The sequence below is a fragment of the Ictidomys tridecemlineatus genome, chromosome 7, assembly GCF_052094955.1.
Source record: "Ictidomys tridecemlineatus isolate mIctTri1 chromosome 7, mIctTri1.hap1, whole genome shotgun sequence".
NCBI classification, from domain to species: Eukaryota; Metazoa; Chordata; class Mammalia; order Rodentia; family Sciuridae; genus Ictidomys; species Ictidomys tridecemlineatus.
The window spans coordinates 93,221,933-93,248,672 of NC_135483.1; the positions used below are offsets into that span (position 1 = coordinate 93,221,933).

General features: G+C 38.4%; 1 pseudogene; it reads right to left on the reverse strand.

Moving 5' to 3' along the window:
- Positions 1–928: 928 nt before the first annotated feature.
- Positions 929–15,773, reverse strand: LOC101976093 (large ribosomal subunit protein uL30-like; annotated as a pseudogene).
- Between the last annotated feature and the right edge of the window lie 10,967 nt (positions 15,774–26,740).

The window sequence follows — 26,740 nt, forward strand, 5'->3', positions numbered from 1 at the left end:
TTTGTTGACATCTCTTGTTTGCTGATGGTTTCATCTTATTCTTTTTATGTTTGTTTTTAATTCTGTCACTTTCATTTTATTGGAGCCTAAGAGTAAGGTGACATGAAAGCTTTTCTGCTTTCATTTTGAACTCAGAATTCTGCTTGAACTCTTATGAATCATAATCATCCTTTCCTTTTCTCACAGTAGATATGGAAAAAAGTTTCCTCTTCCTGTTTTTGTAAATTTCCTGTTATTATAACAAAATGCCAGAGGCTAGGTAATGAAGAAGGAAAAAATTTTATTTAGCTGCAGTTTTGGAGAATCAAGAGTATGGTGCCAGCATATGCTCAGTTCTGGTGAAGACCTCATGTTGAATGGCATCACAATGGCAGGAATGTGTGTGGCAGGGAGAGATCACATGATGAGACAGGAAGCCAAACAATTGGGAGGGACCAGGCTTGTTTTATAAGAACACTCTCAAGAATGAATTTCATGAGAACTACCTTCTGAGGACAATGTCCCCAGTGACCCAGTTACCACTCATTAGACCCCACCTCTTAAATGTGCCACCATCTCAGCAGTACCACACTGAGGACCAAGCTTCCAACCCACAGACTTTTGAGAGATAAACTCAAATCACAGCTAAGCTATTGTGTGGTTCCTTTCATAGACCCAATTTTCTTAACTTTATTTTAAGAATAACTTACATTTATAAGGCATAATTCTAATCTGTTTAGGTTATTTATCTACTAGAAATTTTCTTTTTTTTAGAGAGAAAGAGAGAGAGAGAGAGAGAGAGAGAGAGAGAGAGAGAGAGAGAGAGAGAGAGAATTTTTTAATATTTATTTTTTAGTTTTCGGTGGACACAACATCTTTATTTTATTTTTATATGATGCGCCCCTTGCATGCCAGGCGAGCGCACTACCACTTGAGCCACATCCCCAGCCCCAAGAAATTTTCTTAATTATTTGTTTTTAGTTCTTTTTCCCCCCCTCAACTTGAGAGCAGTGATTGTTTATTTACTGAACAGGTTACCCAAAGTTCCATGGTATGGTAGACACATGAGCTCTTCCTTCTAATAAGCCTGCTGACCTGGTCTTCCCTGTGGCCAGTGTCTCCACCTTCTACCAAAGGAGTGGTCTTTTACTTCATTCCACCATGTGGAGAAGATGATTTGAAGGTTCCTAGGAAGTTATCTTTTTCATTGAGGCATTTCCAACAGGAGAGCTCCTGTGAATCAAATCTTTCATGCAAATGGTGATATATTTACCAAGAGGTGAAGCAAAGTATTGTCTGTCAAGGCAAAGTACTTATTGATTTTGCCCCAGCCATGCTTATGGATTAACTCACTTACTGACTTCAGGTTTGGACACCCCCATGCAATATATGGTTTCACAATTGCCACATCATGAGCATCATAATTGCTCACCGAATAAGTTAATGGCTGCATTCAAATCTCCTCCTTGACCAGTTTCATTAGCAAAGGTGCCACTGAAGATCTGGCAAAGGCAAAGAAGCTGTAGCACTTTCAGTGCTTTGGGCTCACAGCACTGATACCTCTGATCCTGATGACACTGTTGCCAGCTTTTCTTGCCATCTTAGCCATCCCAATCTCAGTTTTGTATATCTGCCTACACACCTGGTGACAGCTCTTCCATAGATTAGCTTCTTTCTTGCCTTTTGAAGCTCCTTTTGAAGAAAGGAGCTTTGTATGATGCTTGATCTTCAGCTCTGCAAAATTCATTGACTTTTTAATAGGATTTCTGGCATGACAGCAAAGTTCTTTTCTGGTCTTGGCACCCTCCATGGTTCCAACCATTAAAGAGTTTCTGTTGTGTTCTTAATAATCACTCTGCTCTCAGCAAACCCAATTTCTCGTCTTGTCCCCACCATCCCTGGCTGTCTGATGACTCAGTGTTCTGTCCCATGTGCTCTCATGGGCACTGCCACCCTCCTCAACAATCTCAGCTCCAGATCCCTGTTGGGTGGCCCTACATCCATTAAAGACCTGTGAAGTTCCATTTTATTTGGGGAAATTTGTCTTTGCTCCTCTATGAATACATGACCGACGGCTTGTATTACATAGCATTTGTCATGTTTTTAAAAATTGCTTATCTGTTTCCCTCCTGACTCACTGTGCACCCAGTGAGGATGGGGACTCTATCTCTTACTACTCTTCACTAGGATCTGCCACACAGTGAGCGTCATAATTGCTCACCGAATAAGTTAATGGCTGCATTCAAATTTCCTTCTTGACCAGTTTATCTCTGCTCCGACAGAAGACAGTTTATCAAGGAAAGAGAACATGCCTTAGCATTTTCATAAGCTCTGCTTCTGAGTTGCAGGAAAAGACCACCAGAGGAAACGCCTCCCCATTGCCTTCATCACCTCCTGGTGCTGTCGCTCCATCACTGCTGTCGTTTCCCTGGCCTTGACCTTTACTGGGAAAACACAAGGTAACCCCTATCAATCTTTAGCTCCTTTATTTAATCTATCTGCGCGTGTCACATTTGCTTATTAAAGTACAGAAAGAATAATGAGCTTTTTATGGGTCTTAGAGTCATGGAAATGTTGAGCTTCATGGCACCTTAGAAATTAACTAGAATGAACATTTCATCATGGATCAGGAAACTCTGTGAGACCCAGGAGAAAGAACAGACATCCCAGGGTCATGCAGTGAGTCTGGGATAGAACTAGAATTAACCCCTGGTCTCCAGATACAGACTTGGTGCTTTTTCCTAGTTTGTGCAAAAAGCATTTACTCACACAATCAATCATCAATCAATCCATCAATCTCTCTTTCTTTCTATCTCTCTTTCTCCCCACCCCCTGCTCTTTCTCTCTCCCAGAGGGTTTTCCAGTTATAGAACTCTTTTAAATGAAGGAGTTCATTTAGCTGCTTTAAATGGAGGAAATTGAATGAAAGTTTATTTAGGGCTAAGATATTTCATCTTAGAAATATCTTTGAATTTTTTCATGTCTTAATGTACTCTAACAGATTTCTCTAAAAAGGCGTAAAGTTAGGAATGCTAATGAGAAGATTCTTCTTTATATAGGATTGTTACAAGTAATGAAGGTCATTTGGCAACCTTGGCTACTTCCCACTAAATCCCTAGGTATGGGGACAAATTCTGCCCCATGCCAGTTTACTTTTCAGAATGCCCTTAATGGAGATATTATGGTCTCCTTGAGAATCACTCTGTGATCCTGGGAGCATCTTCACCTATTCCATCCTGTCTTCCTCACCCTGATTGCAACCCCTAGTGACAGTTGATCTGTTTATCATTTCTGTAGTTCTATCTCCTGTTTAATGTCATATAAATAGAACCATAAAGTATGTATCCTTTCAGAATGGATCCAGAGCAAATGTGGCCCCTGTGTAATGATGCATGAGATCAAGAGCCCACAGTGCAGTGCCCAGAGCTTGGCAGAGCCGACCTAGCAGCTTACCTACTAAGTGCTTGGCACATACTGCTTGTATATATGTTGCAAGGTCTGATTCAAACTTGATTGTTCTTCCTTCTCTCTCTCTCTCTCTCTCTCTCTCTCTCTCTCTCTCTCTCCTTCCTTCCTTCTCTCTCTCTCTTTCTCTCTCTCTCTCTCTCCCTCATTTTACATGTAGACATTTAATTTTTTCAGCACCATTTAATGAATACATTGTCCTTTCTTTGTTAAACTGCCTCTTTGTAAAACTCAATTGTCCATACCCACAGTGGTCTAATTCTTTTTTCTTTTTTCTTTTTTTGTACCAGGGATTGAACTCAGGGGCACTCAACCACTGAGCCACTTCCCTAGCCCTATTTTCTAATTTAATAGAGACAGGGTCTCACTGAGTTGCTTAGTGCCTCACTAAATTGTTGAGGCTGAACCTGTGATCCTCCTGCCTCTGCCTACCCAGCCACTGGGATTACAAGGCATGCACGACCACACCCAGCTCACAATGGTCTAATTCTTGACTATTCTATTTCCCTGAACCCTTGGAAAAGCCAGAGGCAAATCTTTATGCTAATATTATAGTTTCAGTTTCTAAAGTTTTACAATAAATCATGAAATTGGGTAGCATTAGCCTTTCAACTTCATTTTTTTTCTGTGTCCCTTTTAGTGTTTTACCCATTGATTATTAATTGGCACAAAGTTTCACCTAAACCAAGTGCCTCTTGTAGACAGAAAGCATGTTTTATTCATTTTTTAAAGTGTAAACTAGTCATGTCACACTTTTTCTCCACTAGCCAATGGCATCCTACCACAATCACAAATGTGCTAGATCCTAGAGTGACTTTTCAGCACAGGCAAAGATTTGGGTTTTTTCTCTCTTGAATTCCTACCATGCCCCAGCCATGCTAGGCTCCCATCCAGCTACTTCACACACCAAGCACATTTCAATCTCAGGAACTAAGTGCTAGGATAGTTCATCTTAGAAATATATTACTTCTCCCTCTCATTTTCCCTTCTCTGATTTTTCTCCCCAGAAGACTTCTTATTGTATATTCATCCATTGCTTTAACAATTATTTCTTGCATTAGATAGTTTATTTCCCTTCATGATATAAAAACTTTGGTCTGATTTTTTTTTCGGTGTAATCCAGCATTTGGAGCTGTGGTTTATGCATAGTGAATGACTAAAAGTTAAGTCTTTGTGACACCTTCCTTTGTAACACCTGTTGGATAGAAAGGAGTGCAGAAAAGAGCTGACACAGTATGCCTGACTGCTGGCTTAGAAGGGCCCTTGGCTGGCATGTGGGAATGTGGATCTGAAGAGGGTCCCCACCATTCCCAGAACTCAAACAGTGGCTCATTGTGGCTAATCTGTTTGTACAATCAATATGTTTATGCTGAACATTTTCCTTCCTGCTGGGAGTTTGGGATTTTGGTACATTCTAGGTGGAAAGTTGCCTATGTGACCATTCCTCAAAACAAAAGCCCTGGGTACTACATCTCTGATGATTTCTCTGCTAGACAGCATTTCACATGTGTTATCACAATGTGATGCTGGAAGAATTAGGCACATCTGTATGAATCTCAAGAGGAGAAGAGTCTTGGAAGCTTGTACTGGTTTCCTCTAGACCTCACCCCGTGTCCTTTTCTATTTGCTGCTTTGACTTTGTCTCCTTTCACTGTGACTAACCCTGGCCATGAACTTGACTCTGTGCTGAGTGCAGAGAAGACTTTTTAGTGAATTGCTGAAGCTGGGAGTGGGCTTAGGGACCGAAAGTTTTCTTTCATATTTTTAATGAAAAGCAGTTAGCATTAAGAAAAATTTCCAGGATGGGACAGGGACTGGGATTCAGGTTTGTACTCACCACAAGAGGTCACGAATGCAAGTCTGCGATGATCTAGGAGAGTTTGTCTGGAACCAAAGTAGAGGTGAACATTCAGGGGCAGCAGTGTGGTGAGCAAGGATGCCAGGTTCCACAGCTCACTTCCTCTGCTTAGTGGCTGAATGATTGTTTGATATAAAATGAGGACAATAGCAGGGATTCCCTTAGAGTAATTTAAAGAGGATTGGAGGTAATTCATGTAAAAAGAGAGCTTTCCATGGGAGTTATTATTCAGGAGCACTGTTTGCAAAGCATTTATGAAGTAACTTGCAAGCTGGGCTCTACCGTCTTTGAGTAGTGAGTACACTGTGGGCTCTGGGTCTTTGTACACCTATTACACATAGTACCCCCAATAACAAGAAGACCTTCATATGGTTTCATATGGGAACTTAGGGAACCTCTTGGCCAGAGGGGAAGGAACAGATGTGGAGGCAGCAACTTAATTTGTAGGTACAAATTAGATAAACAGCAATATAATTTGTAGGTACAAATTAGATAAACAGAAGTCTGGGTCTTTGGGGGCATCTAAACCATTCCAGGATCAAGTCTAGTGACTCATACCTTCTCTGCTAGTTCCCAGTATGAGTACCTTCTGAGTTCCAGGAATGTGCTGTATCTTCTCCCTTCTATATAAACTCAAGTTTCCACATATAAAATCTTCATATGGGATCATTTAGTTTTCAGCCTTGCAGGAAGAATTGGAAGGGCAGGATCTTTGGGATGATGTAGCTGGATCCAGGAAGCAAGCATCTCAATAAGATGGCCCGGAGCCAGGGCTTCTTGGTCTTTCCAAAATTTTTCTGCATGGTACTGAGCAATGGGTCGATCTCCATGTCTTCTGCTTATGTTCTGATCACTAAGGAAGCCTTGTGTTGAGATGCCCCCAGATACAATAATCCCAGATCATGTAGTGACTGCATGGACACCAGATGTCCTCAAAAGCTTCCTAGGCCAGAATGAGATTTGTATCAGTAAAAAGTAAAGTTTTGAGGCATGAAGTCATTTGCTGCCCAGCATTACCTACCTTAGTCTGACGAATACTTGTTTTGCTTTATCTGTCCTCTTCCCTGCACTTTTGCTTCATTCCAACCTCTAAATCATGCCAACTACTGTACTATCATTCCGTTGCCAATTTTAAGGCAGTTTTTCATGAACCACTTTTTCATAAAGAGGCAAGGAAGAAATTTTGTTTCGGGGGAAGATAGAAGTCACCTTCTATTTATTTAGGATTAAAAACTTTCTAAAATCATAAACTGTATTCCTAAGAATGACTGAGTGAGTACTTAACTAATCTGCAAAGCATTTCTACTCCTTTGAGTCAGGCCAAGTCCTCAGGAATGTCACTTTGCTAAAGAAGACAGCTCTCTCTGCCATTTGCCCATATTACCGACTTATCCATCATCTGTCCTCGTTATCTTCCCATCAACCATCCAAAGTGGGGAAGAGTACCATCACCAAATTCTGTTCCTCTATTTTAATGTCTTTTTTCTTAGCCCATTTTTCAGAGAGCTCCTTTTCAAATGCTAACAACCATAGATTAGCTTTAATAGCCTCTCTCATTAATTGTCTGACCAGAGTAAAAATATGTCTCGGGAGACAGATTTTACTTCCACACGCCTCTGATAATGTCAAGGTACCTGTGCAGTATCTCTACGACTGAGGCCGACCCCAGAATACAAATTGCTCTTTCCAAAGTATTTGACTCAGCTCTTAGAGTCACTGCAATGTTGGTATGTCAATTTTGACATTTCAGTTAGTAGGCACTGCAATTTTTTTTAATAAGGTAGGGAATTATTAATGGCATATAAAGGGAGATACAGAAATTCTAAGCAATGTCATTTACATTTATTCTATCAAAAGGGTGAGCAACAATTCCTCATACAAGGTTTACATGCCCTTCTTCTAAGGGTGAAAGCAGAGATGGTAGTAACACTATTAAACTAGATGATGCCTTAAGATCCTGTTTACCTTAAGAACACTATTGCATTTCAGAGATAAGAGTATCATTTCAGATAAATTCTTCATACATGAGGAAATAAAATGCTATTGGGCTTAGCAATTGTCATGGTGAGGTGAGTCCAGAATCCCTGTTTTATTCAACATTTATAAATCTTGATTGCCTACAATGTGCCTGGCTACTACTGTGGAAAACGTAGAGTTCCTGACCACATGGATCTCATGCTTAATTATTCATTCCTATCCCAATTTATATTGCAATAATTTTGTTGAAAATGGCTTCACTTCTAGATCATTTTTAACTCTGAGCTGCAAGAGTGGACTAATATCTTTCCCACCCTGATAATAATTACTTTAAAATAATCACTACTTTATGCTAAGCATTGCCCTTCACCAGGTCTTATTTATCAGTGCAACAGCCCATGGGAGAAGGGTTTAACCCCTTGCTGCTAACTGGGGTTATCTTGTCATTTTTACAGGTGGTAAAACTCAGGCTTAAAAAGAGCTTAAATTGCATGTAGAGAACACAGAACAAGTAAATTAGTGAGTTGGGATTCCAGTGTACATCTGACTGATTTCAAAGCCATCAACCATCTTCCCTTCAAGCTACTTCAATATTCTAATTCTGTACCTACTTGAGGAATTCTTTCTAGAAAATCATACATAGAGAATCTAGTTCTTTTCTTCAATTCTTTCTTTTCCAGTGCCCTTTCCTTTATTATTCTGATGAATTTTGGAAATAGGTCCAGTGAAATGTTAGGTGTGTTAAATCCTCAGAAGATAGAAAAGGATGGTTACAAGGAGAAAGGTCAGGGCAATCTCCTAGTATTACAAGTCTAAGATTCCAAATCTGTGAGTAAGAGGTTGACCAAAAGGTCAGAGTATTTGCCTGAGAACTGGCCTTAGTGAGTGGATTCTAAATGGCACAACGAGGCTTGTTGCTATGACACCAAATGATTCCATATTCAGTGCAATGGAATCCCCATTTGTGTTCTTAAAAAATTAAAGCAGTTTTATGGATATTAAATGTTTAAGTGGCTCCAGCAGCTAGAAAGAAAAATCACCTTATGAATAAAACAGACCAATGCCTGATTGCTTGCACGGAAAGTATTTGAAAAACGTGTTTGCGGAGTATGGAGCTTGGCAGATTTTGTTTTATGGTGTGCAGTGATAGGAGGAAATGGATGAATGAATATATAAATGATTGTAGGCAAACTACAGAATGTAAAAATTGTGGGAGAGAAATTAAATTTACTACAACACGTTTTTCCTGAGCACTTATTATAAGCTCAGCAACATGCAGGGCTTACTGAAGCATGCAAAAGCAGCCCTTGGTACTGTGTTGACTTCATTTTTCCTTCTTTCATTGATGGGATATCTACAATGACACTACGTATTTAGCTATGTACCAAATAAACTTCAAGATCTCAGTGTTTTCACATGGAAGGTTTTATAAAAACCAGTTTTGTTGAGGAATAATTTTATATAGAGTAAAACTTATCTGTTTTAAATGAACAGTTCAACGAGCTTTGCTAAACATTTACAGCTAAGTATCTGCCACCACAATCAAGGTGCTGAATGTTTCCATTACTCCAGAGAGTTCCCTGGGAGCTCTCCTTGTGAGTTCCTTCTGTCCACTCTGTTAACAATCACTGCTCTGATTTTTGTTCCTATGGTTTTACATTTTTCAGAATATTAGATTAATGGAATCATCTAGTTTATAGATTTTCTGTGTCTGCTCTCTTTTGCCTAGCATAATACATTTTGGGATTCACCTGTGGCTTGGTCTATATCAATAGTACATTCCTTTTTATTTTGGAATAATTATATTCTGCAGTATGGGTATGCTACATTATGTTTACTCATCTACTACTAGTTAATGAACATTGGGGTTGTTTGTGGGTTTTTAAGTCTTATGAAACTATAAATAGTTTCGGATAGATCTTTGTGTTGATAATAGAATACACTTTTCTTACTTAGGTAATCATTCAATATAGTTTTTTCCAAGTGGATAGATGAATTTTTTTCCCTACATGGTAACGTGGGGATCTAGGCATTTTTGTTTTCTAGTGTCCTAATGGCCTACATTCTTAGACCTTGGGTTAGTTATTTTTTTTTTCAAACTGTGACAAACAAATGAACAAACAAACAAAAACCCTGACAAGAACAACTTAGAGGAGGGAATGTTTGTTTTGGCTCATGGTTTCAGAGATTCAGTCTGTAGTTGGCTGATTCCTTAGCTCTGGACTGGAGGTGAGGCAGGACATCATGGTGGAAGGGTGTGGTGGAGGAGAGAAAAGGGAAGGGATTGCAGGGTAGACAAACCCTTCCAGGGCATACTCCTAGAGACCCACCTCCTTCAGCCATGCCCCTTACTACCCAGTGAGTCCATTCAAACTAGGATGAACGTATTAGATTTCAGCTCTCATAATCTAACCATTTCACCTCTGAGTATTACTGTATTAACACAGGAGCTTCGGGGGGACACCTCAGATCTAAATCATAACAATGCTCTTTATTTCTGGATGTTAAAGGGGAAAGAGACCTGCTTCAAATACTCCATCCCAAGCAGGGACATACACCACTGCTGCTTATATTCTCCTGGTAAGCACCAGACATGTGGTCAGCAAGATTCAAAGGGAGCTGGGAAATCAATCCCATAGCAACTCTATACTAGGCACAAAGGTTCACAAATTTTTTAGTGGACGAATATCTATTGATAACACAATTTACTTGGTTAGCAAATATTTGTTGAGAACCTGTTAAATATCAAGCACTGTGTAAGGTGCTGCAGATAAAGTAATTACACACACACACACACACACACACACAATACACACACATACACAAAGAAAAACAAGTCCAAACTATAAACATCAGTTTTTAGTAGCTTGAATTTACAGTCTGGGTAGATTTAAAGGAAGTACAGTGTGTTTCTACAGCCAGGACATAAGTAAATAGGAATTCAACTGCCATGTAGGAAGAATAGGGGATGGTATAAGCATAAAAATTATAAAATGACAGATGACTGCAAGTAGATCAGAGAAACCTTCCTGGAGGAGGTAAGATTTCATCTGGGTTCCTAAGGTTGTTAAAATTGTTGGTAGGTGGATGGGGATGGAGTGGGAACTTCAAAAGAGATAAATGATTGGAAAAAGGGAAAGGGAATGAAAGAAGCAATATGCCATCTGTATTCCTTGCTTGAGGATGTATAAAGAAATTTACCTGACTTCCCAGCTTTGCTAAGATGCCCACAAGCTGACCTTAAGGCCAAAATACAAAGCTCATTTAAATTGCTTTCAAAGGAAGCTCTATTCATTCTACTAGAGCAGTTTCAATGGCTGCTGCTCTGTTCTATTGATAGTGATTGATGCCTTAAAATGTGGAATTGAATACCCCATGGTGGTAAAGTTTTTCATAAATTGAATAAGTAGTGCATGGCCTAGTGGGTGTTTTCTAAATATTAATAGAGCTGAATAAATTAAGATAGTGGGAAGAAAGTTGCTTTTCTTCCTTTTGCAGAACAGTTTGGAGAAAGGTCATGCTGATTGCAAGTAAAACCATTGCTGTTTAAATGTAGAGATCTAGGAATACAGTTGATATAATATGTCATTATATTAGTCCATAGTTAGTGAGGGGGAAAAGAAAGCTCTGATAGGTACTTAGGGCAGGACAGATTTCATCCAGGAAATTGATGCTTTCAAAATGATTCAAATCAGCAACGTGAGAGCCACCGCAGTAGCTGTGATTTGCTTCTATTGCAGCTAGAACTGCTGCCCCTATGACACAAGAAAGTAATGAAAAGAGGAACCCAGCAGTCAGCCACCACTTGGCTTGCCTGTTGCTGCAGCCCTGTTTACCCCCCAAATCTTGCTTGGGCTTATATTGCTCACAGAGCCTCGATTTCATTCATATTCCTATGTCTAACAGACTTTAAGAACTACAGGTTTTAGTCTTCTATACTCTGTGATTTAGGAAATCCCAAAACATAGTGGGGTAGTAATTGTAGTTATGCCCAGTTATCATCTTTGTTTTTCTGGTTTTTCTCACTTGTCTTTGTCTCCCTTTCTGGTACTCAGAGTAAGATTTTAATACAAAAAAGCCACATAAAAAAAGAAACTGTAGTCGTTTTTTAAATATGTGAGTTTTTGTATTCCTTTTTATTATGAGTTTTCATGAGAATCACATTGTCAGACTGTCAGAACTTCTGCATCCGGACCCACCAGCCTTATCATTGGGTCAACTGTGCTCCTCCCACATCTTTGATGCATCTTCCCCAAATGATTTCCAATCAGTCATCTATGAGGTCTAGATATTTTACTAAAGTTTTTATTGTACAACGGGGAAGAGACTTCGGATTATATCCTACCTAACGAAATTGCTGAGGTGAGGTCACTCTATCTTTCTGTTGAAGTTTCTCTTCCTGCCTTCCCAGGAGTTCTAAGAAATCCTCTGTAGTGTGTCAAGGAATTTAGCCACCATCCTCAGCTTATCTATAAATACCACTCAGCAAAATAAGAACTGGGTAGTTAGCAGAACTGTCACTATCAATTGTTCCTCAAGTATGGCCTCTTGGCAGGAAGGTGGACCCATAATGGAGTGAGGTTTCTTTTCAACTTGCCGCATAAATGGTTTTTTAGAGTACTCACCTGACAAAAGAGCATCTTTTTACAGTAAAATTCTATTTCCTAAAAAAATGGTTTATTTCCTTTATTGCAGTTATTAAAAGTTTTACTTTTTCAAGAACAAAAGACCGATAGGCATCATGATAGGAAAATTACCACAAATTTTAATAGTATACAATAAATCATAATTGTACAAAATAAAGATTTTTAAATTGTCCATTAATTTACCAGAACCCTACATAATAATGGAACTATGATTTAATTGACGTACTATGACATATTTCTATACTAATAACTAGATAGATAACATTGTGTAGATATCATATGAAGGATTAACTTGCTCAAGACCAAAAAACTGTCAAATTCAAGGATTTTCCTCCTTCTGTTTCTTCTAAGTCAATTCTAGACCCACACAGTTCAATTCTGTTAAATGAGTGATTACATGATGATGATGGCAGGACCCTTTGTTAAATTATGAGTTTCAAGTACAGTAGAAGAACTTAAAACTTTAGTGCAGGGTCCTTCTTTTGAGAGTCCTTCTGTGACAATGCAGCTCTCATGCCCGTGAAGCTGGCCTTGGGTGTAGGCTTCTGTGCAGCTGCTGTAGCAGACACTGCGGGTGTAAACAGCAATAAGCTGTCATCATCCTTCTGCAAGGGGAGCTTTCAGTTATTGGGGGGGGAGAGTTTTTCTGCTGGAATTACCTGTAGAGTCAGCATCATATTCTTTTGAATATCTTCAGAGACACCAGTTCTTCTTTTGAACCATAAGATTTCTGGAAAGATCCAAACTCACTGTGCTATCATAACTTTACAAGACAACCTCAGCAATTAGTAACTGAGCCCTTGGAACAAAACAAAGTGTGACCATAAAGAAGAAAGTTTGATTTTCTTAGGAGACCCTTGACTTAAAGATTCCAAAAGTACCAGAAGCTACCAGGTACTCAGAAGGAACTGTCTATACCGAAAGCAGAGCTGATTTGGTCTTTGCTAGTCAGCAACAGAAATATCAGTTTCAGCGCCTTAAAGACATGCTTTCTATGCTTGGTAGATTTTTATCCTGATATTTTCCAGTTTAAAAACTATTTGCCCCTTTGCACTATGAGCTTTCATAACCAAGATTCACCAGAAACTAGTGATGTTGAAAATAAGCATGGGCTCAGGAAAAAGAACAAAACAAAACAATAAATGCATGATTCTTGTGAAATGATAAAGTGACAGAGTGGGTAGCATCTTCTGAAGTTGTTATGGTTTGTATGTGAGGTGTCCCCCAAAAGCTCACGTGTGAGACAATGCAAGAGGATTCAGAGGAGACGTGATTAAGTTGCAGGAGCCTTAAATTAATCAGTGAATTAATCCCTGGTGGGATTAACTGAGCAGTAACTAGAGGCAGGTGGGGGTGTGGCTGGAGGAGATAGGGCACTGGGGCATGGCTTTGGGGTCTCTATTTGTACCTGGCAAGTGGACTCTCTCTCTCTGCTGTCTGGTCACCTTGTGAGCAGCTTCCCTCTACCACACTCTACTGCCATGATGTTCAGCCTCCACTCAAGCCCAGAGGAATGGAGTGGGCTGTCTATGAACTGAGACCTCTGAAACCATGAGCCCCCAAATAAACTCTTCCTCTTCTAAAGTGGTTCTGGTCAGGTCCGTTAATCACCGAACAGCGAAAAAGCTAAGACAGAAGTTTCCTGGGCTGGGCTGGGCTTTTGAGTCTGTCTCACTGATGAGTTTGTGAGGATCACATGAGAAAGTGTTAATGTGCCTTGTAAAGTGGAGAACTAGAGAAATATAAGGAATTATGTAGCCTATTCTCATTTTGCAGGGAACAAAACTCGTCTCTCTGGGCCTGATCATCTGTCTTCTGATTCTCTTTGTTCCTCAAGGTCAAGCTGTTTTTGGTTGGGTCCCGCTCAACAACCAAGGCTGGGGCTTTTAGTTATAACCCAGCCGCTATCTTCTCACCACTACAGTAGCAGGGCCCTGTTTATTTTCTGGGTGATGAATTGGACCTGCCTAATCCCTTGGCTTCCCCACTTTCTTTCCTTGAGTTAAAGGCGGGATGACTTACATTTATAGATTGGGTCAGCTATGAACGAGGTGTGAGCTGGGAAATGAAATGAAGAATGGACTCAGTTACTCTAAAGTTTATTTTCCCTACCAGGCACAGGAGGACTGTTTCTCTAAATAGGTAGGCTTGGGCAGCTGCCAATTTTAATCATCTTTTGACATAAGGTCTGTCTATAAATGCCCAGAATCTGAATCCCATGCCAGCCTGGAAATCCCAAAATAATTACCATCACTCTACTTATGAGATGTGCATGCTTTTTTAGTAAACACTTTGGCTAAAGCAGGTTGTGGACTGAAGACTACATTTTTTTTTCTGTTTACCTTCTGGACATTTAAATGCATGTGTGCACATAGTTGCATGTGTGCATGTTTGTGTTTGCATGCACACACACACATGGCTCTGATATTCTTATTATTGGGAAATATGTTATTGTTCCATCAGTTAAAAGGAAAGAAAAATACCTCCTCACCATTGTGTCATTGCTGTTAAGAATTCAGGATTGAAATTTCTGAGGTAGAAATGCAGTGTAAACGGACTCACTCTTAACAGTTTGAGAATTTTATTTCTTAAAGAATAAAATCTAGTCTGCAATAAGTCTTGCCATCAGTTTGCAGGCTTCTCCCCAAACAGTCCTTATACTGGAAAGTCACTCTTCTATAGCTTGAACCAATGCTTTAGAGTTTTAAAAATAGGATTTAGTTCAGTATCTTTGCTTTTTAAATTTCTCATCTTTGTTGTGAAGGATTCAAATAATGCCAACTTGGAAATCTTGGCTTTGAGGATTTTATTCTTAATAGAAAACAACTGGCTGAATGATCTCCCTCTTTCCCCCCCCCCCAAATAACCTGATTTCTCAGACAATCTCTAGAGTTTTATTTCCCTTTGATTTCCTTTACCACTTTCTATCTTATCTCTCTGGATAATCAAATCCCCATAAATGTAAAAGCCTTCTCCTTTGAAGTTGCTGCCATTTGGAACATGACAGGCTTCTTATCTCTATTCCCTGAGCTGCTCCCTTAGTTCATGCCAAGCCTGGATTGAAACGAATCTTTTCTTCTTCTCTGTTATGACCCAAGACTGAAGTTAACCTTGCATAATTTTGGGGATATGATGTTTGCATATATTTCACTTGAACTTGCTCATTTCTCTGGGCAGCACTAACAACCTCACTGATAAGGCTTTTGAATCAATCAGTCAATCAGATATATTCACTTAGCTGCTGATTTGTGTAAAGTAGGAACTAAATCACATATCACATTCATGTGGGGTTCCTGGGAAAGATTTGCATTTGAGGACATGCAACCCTAGGACTTTGCAATGCTGCCCCAGAGCAAGGGGGGTTGTTTGGTATTTTGCCTCCTTTCTGTGCACACCCTGAACTTTGCCTTTGTTGTGACAACTTCACCCAATATGACATTTGCTGGTGATTGGCTCTCTTCCCTGTACTTCTAGCTTCCTTTTATCTTTGTATATTCAGCAACTAGCAAAGTGTATGGCATTCAATTCGCCCTTGAATGATTGATAGAACGATTGTGCATTCAGATATTCTTCAAGGTCCATTTTCCCCAGTTTTGAGCGAATACTCCTTATTTAGAATTCTGCTAAATTCTAGAGAGGCATAATCCCTGTCAGCTGTTAAATTTGTAGGTTTGTCTCTGTTCCAGAAGAAGGTGCCAGAGATTTCCCGGGCATTGCCTTAGGTAGAGTTGTTCCATAACAACTGTCTTTCCCACCCCAGGTTGAACAGACTTACATTTGGCATTGTATTCTCCCCTGGGGAAATCAAGCGCTGTGCACTGGATGATCTGAATTGTTGTGGAAGCCATGGTTCAAGGGTAGTAGGATACAGATCTTGAGGAAGATGGGGCAAGGGAAGAGGAGTGATTGGAATGGCGCTTCTTACCATGGCAGATTCCTGAGGCCTTCTGGTGTCTGAGCCTGCTTTGTAACCCAGGAGTGGCAGGCTGTCTGGAGGGGGGACAGTAGTGCAATAACAGTATCACCCTTTAGGTGAAATGGAGTCTTCTTTGTGCCTGTGCTTTGAAGATGGTGTCTGCCATCATCCTCGGGCCATTTTTTCTATGCATGTGGTTTAGTACTGACGTTACAAAAATCCCTCCCGTTACTAAGTTGTGGGTTCTGTTTTCTCATTGCTTTCCTCAACTTATTTGAAGAAGCTTCTCACTGGTTTCATGTTCCACCTATAACTTTGGGACTGGGGTTTAAACCTTCTGTTGTGTGGGTGGAGTGAGGAATAATGGTGAATTTTGAGCTAGAGGGAGACATGGTAAGCATAAATACAATCACCTCAAATCAACTGTACTGAGAGGCTTTATTTCCTTTGCTGCAGCAGAATGAAGTGACATATGAAGATGTAAACTGCTCAGGCTCTGGATGCTTCTAGTGGGGAATATCTTCCTTTAGTGCCTAGCACCGATGATTCTCCTTCTGGAAGTGTTTGTGGCCTGGTGTCTACTCTCAGTTCTTCCTTTCTTATTTCTTTTATTGTCTCATGTACTCACAAGAAAGAATATGATACTTGTTGCTGTCTGTTGATTGAGGAAACTTTAAACTGAAATGTCTTTATCAGGATACATGTATTTAAGTAAGCACAAGACCCATACACCAAAGCATTAGAGTTCAAAAAATGAATTCAAAGTCTTGAACAGAGAGTCCTATGACATAGGAGTTATTAAACACTTTTGGTTCTCCTGAAATTTGGGAAATCATGTATTCTGCCAAACCAGTCTGGACTATCACTGGCCGTAACTCTTTTGTTTAAAGTTCTTGTTGACATTAAAATACGTTTACAGGAGTTTAAGTAATCTCCCATGATGCTAACTTCCAAAAGAAAGAATGAATCTTGAAGTAGATCTTTCTAGAAATGGAAGCCACATATCTCTCATACTTTATATCATTGTTCTTAGGGGATGAAGTGAAAACTGGGGAGGTCCCCAACACTGCAGTCTGGTGTTAATGTTTGAACTCAACTTGAGGTCATGGAAATCCATGCTGGCTCTGGGGTAGAGAAAGTGAATGGCTGCTGCTGGCTTATACTGGATCTTCTGAGGTTAGGGACACTAAGGTGGTACAGTGGAAAGCAGAGGAGATTACAAAGAAATCATTAGTTTGCTGCCTCAAGAAGTCCTTTATTATCTCTTAGCCCATTTCTTATAAAAGCTCTGCAAGTTAGCTTTTGAACTGCCTCCCTAGTTGGGGTATGTGGGAGACATACCAGCCTGCATAGAAACCTGAGTCACTACTTTGCCAATTGAAAAGGTCAGATCAGAGGCAGGAAGCAGAATCACATACAGATGTGCATGGCATACAGATTTACCAGTTCAACATAACAAATTTATTATCTCCTAGTTTGCACAATAAGATTTGGTCAAGGATTAGCTTAAACCTCTGCTCAGGCATTCAAGAGACTTTTAAAATATTTTCAGGAACTACACAGTCTTATCAAAAGGATCAGGATCCTTTTCCAGTCTCACTGGTTATTGGAAGAATTCAATTTCTTACAGCTGGTCAATTCAAGTCCTCTTGCTCCTTAAAAGATAGTAAGGGAATCTCTTAACTTCAGGGAGGTTTCTGGTCTATCTTTTAAGGGACTCACCTGATTGAGATAAGTCCACCCAGGAAAATTTTCCTTTTGATTAACTTACAAAGATTAATTATACCTGCAAAATTCTTTCTATATATAATGTAGCATAATCACAGAGTGATACTCCATCATATTCACAGTTCCTACTCATACTCAAGAGGAGATTATAGAAGATGTACATGTCTGGGAAAGATGGCAATCTTTAGGCTCACCTTAGAACTGTGTCCACCAAACCAGGAAAAAAAAAAACAGCATGGTCCTGGGGTTCAGACTATCTTGAGTTCCACTCCTGCCTTTGGACTCTCTTATCTGTCAAGTAATGTTGACATCTGGTACCCCATCTGTCCAATGGGAATAATAATGCCCACTGTGCAGTCTGACTGTTCAGGTTTGAAGTGATGTGTATCTTAACAGTGCCAGCCACCTGGTGAATCATCCATAAACATTGATACTGTTTTAAGTGAGGAAGACATTGGTCTTGGCCAAGAGGGGTGATGTATGAAGCACCAGAAATGCTGATATATTACAAGCCTAAATATTGCAGGAGAACTTTTGAAGGATGTTAGAATGTTGAGCAACATAAGAAAGTCCATGTTAAAGGTAGAAATTTGTCAAAGAATAAGTGGGTAGTTTTGCACTTATTTCTGTTTCCAAATAATCTGAGTGCAAACCACAAAAATCAAACAAGATGTAAACGTCCTGCCTAGGTTGTACATCTGAGTATAGTGGTACACGGAATGAAAGTGATTTTCATATTTTTGTGATACAGTTTACTTTTTTATGTCTAAAAGTAACATATGTAAATTATAGAATTTGGGAACTACATATAAATAAGATAGCCACTATTAACACCTTGTTTGTTCCCTTCCAGTCTTTTCTCCCTACTTGCAAAGTTTATGTAATATTAATATTTTTTAATTGTAGGGATCTACAGTTGAAGATTCTTATTTAATATTAGATCCTAAGAAATTTTATCTTTTTTTGGGGGGTGAACTTTCAAATTTTAACCATATTTTAAATGGCTGCAGCCTTCAGGGGTTGCAATTTTGCACTAATTTGTTTGATTATTTGATTAATGTCTCCCCTCGTCAACTAGAATGTAAGTCCCATAGGGATTGCATTTTGTGGGTGTGCAGTAATTTACTTTGCACTCTATTGTTGTTGAACATTTTTTTATTATTATAAATGAAGCTGCAGTGAGTATTGCACATAAATCATTTTCCATGTGTACATTGTTTGCTTCTTTCCAGTGTGGAGTGCAAATAGCATTTTCCATTTCTCAAAACACAATGCAGGAGTACTCACCCATGAATAGTAGGAGAAATTTCAGAAGACCAAATTTTTTTTTCTGCGGGGGGGGGGGGGCAAGTTAGTAATCCTCTTCCTATAGGTATTAAAAAATATGCAAGTGTGAATAATATTCTTGAGAGGAGTAGTCCAGTCTTATTGATTTGTCTTGGTTTGTTGATAAGATAGATGGCATACTAGTTGTTGATTACTAACTGAATTTAGCAGGTGAAGCCCCAAAAGATAATCTACAAAATTATCCTGTTTCCTTTCTGACCCCAAAGTTCTTGGGAGGCATTTTAACCTACTAGAGATATTTTATGATGAGACTAGGGACTAGAATTCTAAAAATGGACCAAGCTCCCTTACATTAATCTCTAAAACCTGTGTATATAATGCTGCATGAGCTTGAATACAATTCCTTTCCCCCAAAAAATGTCAAGATGAGAACTAGCATGGCCAACAACTTGATTTAAGCCTTGTGATTCCCTGAGCAGAGAACTGAGCCAGGCTGTGCTATTATTTGACCTATTGAATTGTAAGCTAATAAATGGGTGTCATTTTAAACTGCTCAGTTTGTGGCAATTTGCTACATGGCAATAGAAAAAAAAAAATAGAAACTACAAGTTTTTCCCCTAATGTTAAACCTCATGAAGCAGGCTCTCAGAAGCATAAATTCTTTTAGCTATTAGGTCTGTATCAAAATTGTCCATGAATCTAGTTCCCAGTTAATTCTTGGAGCTCTGCAGTATAATTAATCATTCCTGATCCCTGTCTTAAGGCATCTCCAATTATTAAATACAAAGATTTTTAGATTTTTCAATCTTCTTTCATCCCTGGAGGTACTACAACAAAACCAACAGGAAGTGTTTGAAACCAGGCTTTCGAATGACTCTGTTAATAATCGCTACTGAGCCAGGACTGGTGGTACATGCCTGTAATCCCAGTGGCTCTGGAGGCTAAAGCAGGAGGATTGTGAGTTCAAAGCCAGCCTCAGCAAAAGCTAGGTGCTAAGCAACTCAGTGAGACCCTGTGTTTATATAAAATATAAAATAGGGCTGGGGATGTGGCTCAGTGGCTGAGTGCTCCTGAGTTCAATCCCGGGTACCCCAAAAGGAAAAAAAATAAAAGACTATTGAAGTAGTTGTATACAAACTCCTATAGATTACACTATAAAATCTGCATAAAGTAAAGCAGGAAAATATTCAGAAGCAGAGATAAGCTAGAGGGGAATTTGATCTACCAAAAAATAAAAAGAAAAAGAAAAACAACAAACCAAACCAAAGTTGTACAATAGAAAGAACAGGAAGGGCTAAAAATTGTGCACTTGTGGTTTGCCAGGGGCACTGCCCGTCTCACACAGTTGGGGATTTGGAAAACAGTGGTATTTTCCTTCAAAACCATAGAGGCTAAATGCATTAGAGTCTAAAGCAATGGAGTTGGAGCTTTTAAAAAGAAATCGTGACAGGGCAAGGTCTACAGAAGAAATGAGATCCAAATTTAGAGCATAACCTCCTAGAATCTGTTGACAGCTAACTAAACTAAGCATGTCCTGGGGGACACTTTTAGGAGACAGGACATAAAAGAAGGCAGCAAACAGAGATCAATCTATTCTTGAGAGATAAATTATGGAGAATCAGATCTGTGAGTTTAATGCTTTTCTTAATTCATGTTTTTCAACCATGCACACTTTGTGGCAGAAACACTAACGGGTCAGAGAACAGAGTCCAAGGCTAGAAATTAGAGCAAAGAAATAAATTAGAGCTTAGAAACAAAGAAATGGCAGAGGGATCGACCACATTAGTACCCAAATTCATGACTTACCACCACATTTGATAGGCACAAGGGAGATGTATGAGGTCTAGATTTAAATAGCTGTAATGGGAAGGCATGAGAACAGGAAAGAGGTGTAAGAATTGTATACTATGGGAAAAATATTTGCAGTTACTTTTTTTTTAGTTGCTTGGCTTTTACTGAAAATGAAATATGGGGTCATTGGGGGGACATTGAGCAAGGCATGGCATCATCCATTTTACCTTTTTTTAAATTATTTTTTATTTTTAAATGTTTATTTTTCCTTTTAGACATACATGACAGTAGAGTGCATTTTGACATGTTATAAATACATGGAATATAATTTATCCTGATTAGGATCCCATTCTTGTGGTTGCATATGATGTGGAGTTTCACTGATCATGTAGTTTTCAGGCAACTTAGCTGCCTAACAACAAAACTCAGTTTTCATGAGAACATGGCAGAATATAATGTTACTGTTATGTACTATCTATGATGTTCAGTCTTCAGCCAAAACTACTATTTAAAACTGGGTGCAGTGGCATGTGCCTGTAATCCCAGCAACGTGGGAGGCTGAGGCAGGGAGAACAAGTTCAAAGTCAGCCTCAGCAAATGTGTTCTCCAAATGTGATCCCTCAGCAATTTAGTGAGGCCTTAAGCAACTCAGCAGGACCCTGTCTCTAAACAAAATGTAAAAAAGGGCTGGGGATGTGGCTCAGTAAAGTGCCCCTGGGTTCAATCCCTGGTGTACCCCCTTCTCTCCCCAAACCCCCAAAACCAAAAACTGAAAACCAATAAACTACTATTTAGTGTATGTGACAAATCACCTCACAGTTTAGTAGTATGAACAAAATAATTTTTATCACACTCAGTTTTTGAGGGTCAGGATCGAGATGAAGCTTAGCTGAGTGATTTAGACCAATGTCTCAGAATGATGCAGTGAAAATGTTGGCTGGGGATGCATTCATCTGAAGGTAAGACTGGGGCTGGAGGAATTCCTTCCAAGGGCAGCCATCTGGTTGTTGGCATGTGTTCTTCAGTTTGATGTAATCTCCAGTTGCCCCAAGTGGTGGCAGACTTGGATGATAAAGCGCCAACTTAATATAGAGCCTGTAAATTAGATATGCAAAGCAGGAACTTCAGTCAGCTATGTGTAAAACAGAGTGCCTCTGTTTACTTCTTTGTAAAACTTAAATCATCTTCTTTTTCTATTTCTTTATATTTTTGAATCTTTTAAATTATAACTATTAGTGCATATTAATTGTATAGATCAATGGGTTTCTTTCTTTCTTTTTTGGTGCTGGGGATTGAACCCAGGGGCTGTGCATGTGAGGCAAGCACTCTACCAACTGAGCTATATCCCCAGCCTCTAGAACAATGGGTTTCTTTGTGACTTTTCATACTCATGCATATAATGTACTTTTATCATATCCACCCCTCCTATTACCATCTCTTAACATCTCTCTTCCCTTACCCTGGTCTTCTCACCTTCCCTAATAGTTCTTATTTTCTATTTTCTTACCATCTTTTTTCCCCCTTACATTATACATATAGGAGAAAACATAAATCATGTGTTCTGATAGATATTAAATTAATACAATGTAGAAATAAGATGAGTATAATACAGAAATATACATATAGTGTATATGTATACACATAGATGCATATATGTGTAATATTAGTTGGGATTATGGAATGTTATGATATGTGTTTTAAAGATTTTTAAAAAATTGAATTAATATATTGCCAACATTCAACTTAGGAAATTGATTTAATTTAATGTTGTAATTTGAATTGCAATGGTTCTGGCAATTAATTTCTTGAGTCTGAGGTCATAATCTCTTTGTCAAGCAAGACACTCCCCTCTGTATCTTTAGAAAAGGAGAAGGTCTCTGCTGTTTACTGTACGGAATGTGCGAGCCTGCACAGGGTAACCTCAATTGAAAGTAGCCTTGATTTTTTAGCTTCTAGAATCTTCTCATGGCATTTTCCTCTCAGTAGAGTTTTTCCTATTTCTTTTTCCTTCTCATCAATATGAACTCTTTTAGCTGCATGTATGATCCTCTTATTCCACACACACCTGACTAAATTACATGTCCTTGAGATTATGAAGAGCTCCTCCTCTATTCTATGGTGATTGTACTTATGGGGGTAGATATTAAATAGGTAAAGTATGAAGTATTTATTCACTGGGGTTGTTTCATACTCTTCTTAGGAGCAAAGTGAATGTTAGTTAATACCTCTTGAAAATAATGGCCTTTCCATATGGCAGCACCAGTTCCCATTAGAGCATTCTTGGCATTGCACACCCAGGACCTGAAAAGTATGGATGCTATCAGACTTCACCATCTTTTCTCATTTCTTGTCTCTAAAGACGTTAGGTTTATTTATAGGTGGTTGGATTCTCTACTCAAGTCCCTGCTGAGAATGCTTCCATTCTTTATCCCTCTCAATTTCCTAACTCCCTTTGTCTCTAGCTCCCCTCTGTGACTGAGACATGGGCCACCAGGTGCTTAGGGAAGAAGTGTTTTTTTTCCCTATCATCCAAGGACTGTTAATCTTTTTCTCTGTGAACGATGCTTTCTTTCTTTTCTAAACCTTCTCATTTGTACACATGTAACTACTAATTTCACATAAACGGGTTCTGTAATCTGCTCTCTTACAAAAATGTGTAAGCAAAAACCAGCAAGTGCTGTGAACAAAAATGAAATTCATCAAGAATGATAAGAAACCGTGGTTCCCAGTAGCTATTCCCTGTCTTGGTGATAAGATGAACAGGAATCAAAGAAATAGGGAGCATGCAATTAGAAAATAGATGTGTCCTCCCTGTTACACAGAATCTTAAAGAAATGGAAGTGTTGACCTGAGTTTAGAATTATCTTCAAGGTTTTCTTCTCATTTCTTTTTTTTATTGGAGTCTTTTAGGAGAACTGATAATGTGATTGTAAATAGTTGTCATAATACTATTAGAATTCCCCTGGCAAATGTGTTCTCGAAATGTGATCCCTCCTTCACCTTCCCACTTGGACTCAGGGTTATACTTCAACTTTCCCCTTGAATTCCCACATCTCAGTCCAACACAGCTCACCCCTTGATGCTTGGAGGGAAGACAGCCAGGAAATAATGATCCTGCCAGGCACAAGCCAGCTGGCTGATGAACCCGGATGTCAATAGAAGGACATTTTCCCAGGAGACCTGACCTGTGCTTAGAATTTAACTCCCTGTTCCCTGGGCTTAAAAGTGGTTTTTGTCTGTACTCTAGGAGTGGGCAGAATAACAATAATTAACATGTGCAAAATGATGGATGAACTGTATATGGAAAGGTTCGTGAGTAAAAGAGAAACTTAATTAAAAGTGAAGGTGCTGTATTTCAAGGATGAAGAAAGAATTCTAAAGCATCTCAGTATTAAAACAATAACAACAGTCTACTAACCAACAGTTAAAAAAAACAGATATCTAAAGAGAAAAAGGAGAATCTGGATGGATCTCAGACTTCTTTGAAGTGTAGATGCCAGAAGATAATGAAACAGCAATTACAATAGTTCATTGGAAGAGGTTATGCCCCCCATTCTATACTCAGCCAAATTGTCATTCTTCTGAAAGCAGCAAAAAGGGATGTATGGGTTAGGACTACAGCATGTTTTTGCGTGCTTTTTAGAAATGAAACTAGTTCAAGAGGAAAGTACCTAAATGAATCAATTGAAATAAATGAAAATGTACAGTGAAACAAAGAGAAAGAAGGAAAGGGTTAATAAAAACCAAAGCACAATTTTATAAATTAGGAAACAGAAAAGATTAAAGTTTATAATTTAATCCTCAGAGTTTACTTTGTAAAAAACAAATGATGTAGATAAAATACTATATAATTTAATCATATTTAAAGATATACAGAATTAGCATTGATGAATATAAGCAATTTAAATCAATTATACAAAGATACTTTGTAAAATTGTAGGCGAATTAATATTTAAGGTTTATTCAGAATATATGTATATATTTTGCAAAATTACCATAGTTGGTGTATAGAGAAATAGAAGACATCAATAACCTTAAAACAAATCAAAAGTTGCCTCAAGAAAGGTATCTGCCTAAATGGCTTCACAAGTGTTTGATGGTCCTCCAAGGGAGAGATGAAAGTTTCTGGTATCATTTCCACTTAACAAAGCATAGATAAAGAAACCCCTTGCAATAATTTAAAGTAAAGCTGGTGACTACAACTTGAAAAGGATGGCATGGAATTTAACAAAAAAATAAATAAATAAAAAAATAAGCCACTAAGTTTTCATCTATATATGAAGTAAAGATCTTAAATAATATATTAGAAAATCAAATCCAGCAGCATGTTCAATGAATAATTCATCATGATTAAGTAGGATTTATTCTAGGAAAGCAAGTATGGTACTTTATTAATAAAAAATCATGATATTAACAGGTTAAAGGGAAAACATTTGTAGTCTTCAAATGTGCATTTTATAAAATTTAGCTTTATGTTTTAAAAAGTGTCTTAGTTCTTTAGATTAGACTGCGAATCAATCTCCAGAGGCCCACAGTTTCCAGCTAAAGAAAAATACACTAAATTGGATGAGGTTTGACAAAATAAAACAATACCTACTGTCATCTCTACTATTTAACATGGTTTTGGAAATCCTAGTTTATTCAAATGAAAATAAAAACTAGAACAAATAAAAGAGACATAAACGTCAGAAAAGATGAAGTGAGTTTATTATTTATAGGAGATGAAATGATACAAAAGACTGGAAAACCGAATACAATCATCTCAAATCAGCTATTAGAAATATTAGTGAAGTTCAAAAGGGTTTCAATAGTTATTTTTTTAATTTGTTTAAAAACTTTTCTATTTGTCCAATGGTTGTTTTACTATATAAACGATAGTCCATCATCATAGAATAAATTGAAAAACAAATTGCATCATAGTGGTCCCCCAAAGAACCTGGGGAAATGCTTAACAGGTCCTGAAGTTCTAAGCCAATTCCACTAACTGACCCAAACGTGTATCCTTTTCCATCAAACTGAGAGAATGATATCTCATGGGCTTTTATGAGGATAAAATGAGACAATGTATCCAAGATGCTCAATAAAATTCAGGCATATAGATTATTATTGAGAAAATTCTAAAACTTCACTGCCACTTGTAAACAATCCATTTCAGGAAAGATTAATCAGCTGAACAAATCTGTATGCATTTGTAGTATTTTCTCTGTGGTTTTGTTTTTTAAAAGAGAAAAATTTAAAATATATGTCAAAATAGATACTGGATAATACATTATGATACATCTAAGTGATGTGATATTTGCTTTCATTTCAAAATACAACATGATAGTATATTCACTGAAGATTGTCACAATACACCCAATGAAAGAATAAGCAAAAATAGAATTCATGATAGTATTTTAGTGATAAAGTCTATATATTGACATATGTAAAAACTGCAAAGATAAAATTGTAAAGTCATATATTCAAATATGAGTAATCTTTCTCTATGGGTTGCAAGACTTCAGACCATTAATCTTTTTTTTTGTTTTATTATCAGGATTTTTCAATAATTCTATAACAAATAGTAATTCTTTGCATGAGTAAATAAGATAAAGATTGCTGGAAGGCCTCTTGCACACTGAATTAAATTCCACCCCTAGAGGCCCCAACACATTTTTTTTACTGTTGTCAATGTCTTCAGTCAAGATTGCTCTCACTTGGAACCACTCCATCTCGGGTGTGACTTGTACATCTCAGCTCTCATCATTCATTCAACACAAACTGATAGAATGAGTATCAAGGTACTTAGTGTGAGCCATTGGCAGGGGGTGCTTAAGGGATCCAGTGAATGACATCACTCTTGGTTCTGCACCAACTGAGAAGTGAGATAAAAGAGAGAGCAGATGGAGAAGCAAACTTTTAATGTGTTTGCTAACTTCTTCCTCTTGAACAGCTCAGTTGGAGTCTGAAGAGCAGGCTGGCTCCCCTGAGTCATTTCCACTCTCCAACCTCATCCAGGAGGAGAGGGATGGAAAGAGTCCACATCTTCTCTGCAAGAGCATGGCTGTGCTAGCTCCTCCCATTTTAGAGCTGTAGGTAATGGGTCTCTCCAGA